The sequence below is a fragment of the Myotis davidii genome, unplaced genomic scaffold (genome assembly GCF_000327345.1).
Source record: "Myotis davidii unplaced genomic scaffold, ASM32734v1 scaffold539, whole genome shotgun sequence".
Lineage (NCBI taxonomy): Eukaryota > Metazoa > Chordata > Mammalia > Chiroptera > Vespertilionidae > Myotis > Myotis davidii.
Window position 1 is genome coordinate 195,437 of NW_006290028.1, and position 6,246 is coordinate 201,682.

Sequence of the window (6,246 nt, forward strand, 5' to 3'; positions counted from 1 at the left end):
CTGATTCCCAGCATTCCCGCCCGCGCGGCTGGGCCGCCAGCTCTCACGGCGCAGGGCGCGCTGGTCACGCCCCTGGTCCTCGGGCACGTGGCGCTGCTCATGCAGAGCCCCGCCCAGCGAGCCTGATGCCCAGAGACATAGAACGAAAAAGCTTTTACTGGAAAGAAACAGGCAGACACTGGGCGGTGGGGAACGTGGGCCCAGGGCTCTTGCACTAAGTCCCCGCGACTGGGCAGCTCCTCTTTGGCGTGGTCAGCAGAACCCAAGGCCAGCTCCCCCGGGTGCGGGCTGTTCCCCGTCGAGGTTTGGGGACCCTGCTTTTTGTTAGAAAGTGCGGGCAGGCCAAGATCCCCGGCGGTTTACTCTGTGCTCGAAACGGTGGCTCCTCCTCGGCCCCGCGCTCTCGGCAGGTGGAGGTCCTGTGACCACAACGGCCCTTGTTTCCTGGACAAGCCCCCACGTGCCGTGTCCGGTTCCTGGGCGGGGCCAGAGCTGTGACAGTGGACTTGGTCCCGAGGAGTCAGGGCTGGGGGGCCAGGCCGACGCCCGGGCGTGGCGTCACCGTCTCCTCTCCAGCTTCTCGGTCAGCCCTCCGTCCTCATGGGGGGGACACGGGCCGCACCTGGGCCTTCCTGGCCCTGGGCTCGGGGCAGCAGCACTGGGTGCAGCAGCAGCTACAGGCGACCAGCAGCAGCAGCAGCACGGTGCCTGGAGGGTCGGGGAGAGGCAGAGGGCACAGAACTGTGAGGTGGGAAGAGAAGGAACGCCCCCCTCTTCCCAAGAAGCCCCCTGGAGGTGTGGAGGGCCTCTGCCCGCAGCCGGGCACGCTGGGCAGAAATACCCGAGGACCTCCTCCCTGTGGTGCCTCCTCCGCCTCCCGGAGCTCGGGTCCCTCCATCCCTGGGGCAGGATGCTGGGTGCCTCTGGTCCCAGCACCACCCAGCCCATCCCTTGAGGCATGTCCCCCAAGAGACATCTGTTTCCCCTCCTCTGCCTGGGAGACACCGAGCCACTCCGCCAGCCCTCCGGCCAGCACCGTGGTCTCCCCTACTCCGCCGGCCCTCCGGCCAGCACCGTGGTCTCCCCTACTCCGCCGGCCCTCCGGCCAGCACCGTGGTCTCCCCTACTCCGCCGGCCCTCCGGCCAGCACCGTGGTCTCCCCTACTCCGCCGGCCCTCCGGCCAGCACCGTGGTCGCTTGAGCAGCAGCCTCTCACCCACCCAGCGCATCTCCTGCACGAAGTCGGTGGCCCCCATGCTGGTCAGCTCCCGTCCTGGCGGCTCTGCTGCAGAGAGAGCACCTGAGTCTCCATGGGAGGCGGCTCCGAGAATCCACCCTCCCGCTCCCTGTGCCCGCAGAACGAGTTTGTCAGGTCTCACCCTCTCGCTCCACCCCTGGTGGCTCAGGAGGGAGGGAGCCCATGGCCCCCTGCTCAGTGGTGGCCCCCAGCCCCCTGCAGCTGGCACTGCCCGGGGGGAGAGAAGCTGGTGATGACTGAGCCTGAGGCCCTGCTGGGAGCTGCTCAGTAGAGCTGGGCACGGGAGGAGTCTGCCAGCTGCCAGGTTGGCCATTGTGTCTATGTTGGGGTGACTTCACGCTCACATGGCTTGGTCTCAGACACTGGTCCTAGGTTTTGCAGTGGCCCTGGGTCACTCAGGACTGGGGTACCGGCAGGGGGGATGGGGGGGGGGGGGGCAAAGCGAAGGGCCAGCGGTGCCTGCAAGTTGGGCGTGAGGTGGAGCAGAGGTCCCTGCCCTCCGCCTCACCTGCGGCCACAGGGAGCCCCTCCTCTTAGGACAGGCCCGGCGACTGTGCCAGCCCAGCCTGAACCTGCTCTCCAAGGCAGCTCTAATGCCAGGGCGGCTAACAGGTGGCCGGGTCTGGTGCCAGACCTTGGGCTCTAGTGACTGCTGCCGTGCCCCGATGTCAGCCAGGGGTTCTCCGGGGTGGGGGGACGTCACTCCATGGTGCCACCCCAAAGCCTCCATAGAGCTGCCCTCTGCCCTGGGCCTGCTCCCGCCTCCCGGTGCTGTGCAGCCCTTGCTTGAGCCGCTTGGGGTGAGGAGGGACCCACAGCGACCACAGCCCGCCCGGTCCTTCTCGGGCAGCTCGGACTGTAGAAGGCAGGGCCTCATGCTGTGGTTACTTAGGACACCGGTGCCCTCTCTGCCTCATCCCTCAGACCTGCGTCTCCTCCTCCAAGTCATCTCTCTGGCAGTTTCGCCCGCTGCCCGCCGTAGCTCTGTCCTGTCTTGTATTTGAAGCTGCCCCCTCCCTGCTTCGGCGACTGATGTCTCCTCTGAGTCTCTCTCGTACGAGGATGAGGTGCCAGTGTTTCGCGGCTGTGGGAGGACCGGCCGCCTGCACAGGGAGGAGCCCAGCACATGGGACTCCCCCCAGGTGGGGTCTGGCCAGCGCAGGAGAGTTGAGGTGGCCTTTGGGGGTAGTGACCTTCCTCCAGCACCTGGGGAGTTTCATCTGCGTCCTTCTTTCTGGGAGGTTTGTGGTGTGTGAGGGGGAGGAGGGGAGGAGCCGTTTGAAGTGATGCTGGGGTGGCAGGCAGCGATGGCTCCGTAGGAAATTAGCTGCTTTCCTGTCAAAAGCGGGACCTTCCTTCTCTTAACCCCTTCCAGGGGCAGCACGCTTCCGCAAAGGCGATTGGGATCCAGTTCTCAAAGGTGCGAAGACTCGGACTCCCAGGATGCCTTTCTTTTACAAATGGGGAAACTGAGACCTGAGAGAGGAAGTGACTTCCCTGAGGTCACCTGGCCGGACCGGTCTGACCATCCCCCCTGTGCTGCCCCACCCTGTCTCAGTGGAGGCCTGTCCTGGGCAGCTTCCTCTCTGACCAGCAAGATAAGTCCACCCACGGGCAGCTCACCGAGGGCACTGCCCAGCGGGGGGGGCTCGGCTCAGTGCCCTGGGCCCTTTGGGAGCTGGTGGGCTCTGCAGGAGCAGCCCTAGCCTACCCTCGTGGGCCCGGGACCCTGCTTTCACCAGGCCCGGCTCTCAGAGGCCCAGGCCACACCTGCTCCGTGAGAACCACCTAAAGGACAGATCTTGCAGGTCATTGCGTCTCAGGTCCTCAATATTCCTCCCAGAGCACAGTACCTCTCCTGTGGTCACTGAACAGCTTTCCCCCAATGACAGTAGAGCGGGCCCCTCCCTAGCTCCGAGGCCTGTGGGCATCCCCCCTCCAGGTTCCCACCCTCGGCTCTCATTCCAGGGGGGAGTGCACAGGGCTGAGGAGCTGTTCTCCCTCCCTCTTCGTCCACACTCGGTCGGCTTTCTCAGCATGATTGGCCCGGTGCCTGCACAGCCTAATGTATCCATCAGACTTGCTCCTTAAAAGAGGTGGACGGAGGGCTGGGGGAGGTCTTCACTGGTGCTCCCACCCCAAAAGCCCCAGGGGGGCTCAGAGGGTGTGGCATGGAGACCAGGCCAGTCAGAGCGGCGTGGCCTCCAGGCAGGGAGGAGGAAGGTTGCCCGGTTGGGAAAGGGGTTTGTTGATCAGAAGCCTCAGCTCTAAAGTCAGCCGTCCTGTCCTCCAGGGATGTCAGCCGTCCTCCAGGGATGTCTGACGTCAGAGAGCGCAGACTCCCGCCCGGAGGACCTCGCCCCCTCTGGGAGGACTGGGTCGCAGTAGCAGCAGGCGTGGACCTGGGTGGCATCCTGGCTTTGCACACAGGGCCTCTGGAGCCCAGAGCTGGCCAGCCTCGCCCAGTCGGGGCTGCTCCCTGGGTCCCATCTGTGCCCGGAACAGGAGTGGGGCTGCTGGATGCGGCTCTTCTGGCCTCAAGACCGATAAGACCGATAGGAGCCCCTGACTTTTCCGATGCGGCTTTGTCATCTCCAGCTTGGGCTTGAGCAGGAGCTCAGTGGGGACCACCGGGGCGCTGGAGGGGCCTCTTTCCTGAGAGGGAGGCGGCACATTCCAGGAGGTCCCAGGCGGGCCTCCCAGTGGGCTATTTAAAGCCCAGGCCAAGGGGGCGCCTGTGCCTGGTGCCCAATATAGCCAGCAGCCGTCAGGTGACCGCGGGCTGGTGCCCCAGCTGTTGCTCTGTAGGGAGCCCTACTGAGTTTCCAGCTGTGGCCTGGGGAGAGGGGGTGCTCTGGGCTGGCTGCCTCTCCTCCCGGTACCTTCCCAGGTCGGAGGGAGGGGGGCAGGCAAGTCTAGTGGGGCTACTGAGAATTCTCCGTTTTTCTGATCTGTCTCAGGTCCAGCAAACTCTAAAACTACCTTCTGCCTATGAACCAGAGGACCAGAGTCCCTCCCAACCCATGCTGGGGGGAGGGCGGGACGGGGGAGGGGAGCGGCAGTTAGAAGCAGCCAGAGCAAGGCTTGGCCTTCTTGGACCTTCCCAGGGTGCTCCCCAGGGGAGCGGCCGCCGGCGGAGGGGAAAGTGAGCAGGGCAGAGAGCAAGGCTGGCCGAGCTGGACGGACCGGGAAACATTCCTTTGTGTGTCATTTGGAACAGACAACCTTGCCACAGAGTGGCCAGGCATCCAGACACCTGCCACTCGGGACACAAGCTTCCCTGTTTCCTCCTCGCAAAGCTGACACTCCAGCTCCCAGGGGAAGCGGGCGGGCGTGTTTGTGACTGATAAGTGCCGTCCTTGATGGCGCAGGGCCCCCAGGGCTTCTGGCTCAGCGCCTGTTACTCTGTCAGGGGTTGTAGCCACCTTGCCCGGGGCATTGTCTTATTGGAGAAAGAGCTAGAATGAATAATAACCTGAACGTGTGGGAGGTCTGTGTGGCCAGCAGGGCAGAGGTGCCCCTGTGTGCCGTGGGGAGCCGCCCCATGACACCCCTTTTTGTCTCGGCTCCGTCTGGCAGTGGGAAGTAGACACTGGTCCCTCCCTCCCCAACCTTACCCGCTGCCTCTAACACAGCTCAGCGTCTTGTCTCTTCTGCCCTTCGCTGTAGGACCTGTAGTCTCCCCAGCCACCAGCCAGGCCAAAGCCCACACTTGGGCTGATCCTTGGCACCCCCCCAACCCCCGCGGGGGGCCCCCCCCCCGTAGTCTTAGCCGTAGGCCACGTTTCTAAGTAGACACTGCCTTGTTTGCTTTGGGGAAGCATCTGGAGGGCCAGGGGGAGACTTTAACCCTGGCTGAGGCCAGGGAAGCAGGAGTCAGCCTCCTGGGCAGGGCCACGCTCCATGCTGCCTGGAGGACGGGCTTGGGCACAGTGTTCCCTGGTGCAGCAGAGGGGCAGACACTAGGGGCCCCCTCTCCCCCCCACAACCTCAGTCCCACCGTCCTCACCTTCTCCCCACCTGGCCCGGGTTGGGAGACTGGTCCTCTCACGCCTGGGGCAGCATTTAGGTAGATTCAGGGGCCCGTGGGGCTCTCAATGGGCCCCGGGAGGGGCACATGAGCGGAGCCCCGGGCTGAGGACACCTGGTGGTCAGCAGGCCAAGCCCCCATGAGAGGTGGCAGCGGCGGCTCCGGTCTGACACACGGATAGGCAGAGCTGCGTGGGTCCTGCCACATGGCGGGGTGGACCTTGCCCTGAGCCTCCAGGGCTGGGAAGAGCAGGCCAGGGAGGCACTGCCTTGGTCCTGGGAAAGGGAGGCTCAGTGGGCAGGCGACATTCCTCTCCCAAGCCCGGCAGCCAAACCCCTCGTGTAAGCCCCTGAATGGAAAAAGCTTAAACTAATTTGCAGAGGAGGCAGGCACCCTGGCCCCTCCGCCTGCTCAGCAAGCAGGCAGGAAGCCACCCTCCAGGAGGCTGCAGCCCCCCGCGTCCCCCGTGCGGGGAGACTGCAAGCAGGGAGAGCCCAGGTTGGAACTGGAGGCCGTCGGCAGACTGTGACCCAGTGCGCCCCCCATGGGAGGGGCGGGGACCTTGCTGCTCCATTCCCTTCATCCCCACCCCCTCTCAGCCGAGGCCACTCACCTGGGATCAGGTGCTGGCGCTGCGGGTGCCACCGCAGGTGCTGGGGAGCCAGGCAGCCCCGGCCTCTTCTCCGAGGGCCTGTCCTCGGCCCCCCGCCACCTCGCCTCGCTTGTCAGACGCCTCTTGGGTGACCCGGGGCTGCTCCCTGGATGCCTCTTCTCCGCGAGCCAGCGAGCCGCTCTGCCGGTGCTGACAGCCAGCTGCTATCTGGGCTTCAGCTTTTTTGTTGTTGGTCGTCCAGGAGATCCAAGTGTCAAATTACACGGGGCGGCCACTGAGGGGGGAGCCGGGCCACAGGCAGGCAGGGAGTCCTGCTGAGAACTGGCCCTGCCCCGGAGATCCCAG

General features: G+C 65.1%; 1 protein-coding gene and 1 long non-coding RNA gene across 4 annotated transcripts in view; one reads left to right on the forward strand and one right to left on the reverse strand.

The window, feature by feature from the left end:
• Nucleotides 1-1,368, reverse strand: part of LOC107182921 — a 13,815-nt gene extending 12,447 nt beyond the window's left edge. Inside the window, exon 1 of the long non-coding RNA XR_001513680.1 lies at nt 1,189-1,368. This is a non-coding gene — a long non-coding RNA (uncharacterized LOC107182921). The remainder of the gene's footprint in view (nt 1-1,188) is intronic.
• Nucleotides 1-6,246, forward strand: part of RECQL5 (RecQ like helicase 5) — a 32,559-nt gene that overhangs the window by 20,551 nt on the left and 5,762 nt on the right. The window lies entirely within an intron of this gene.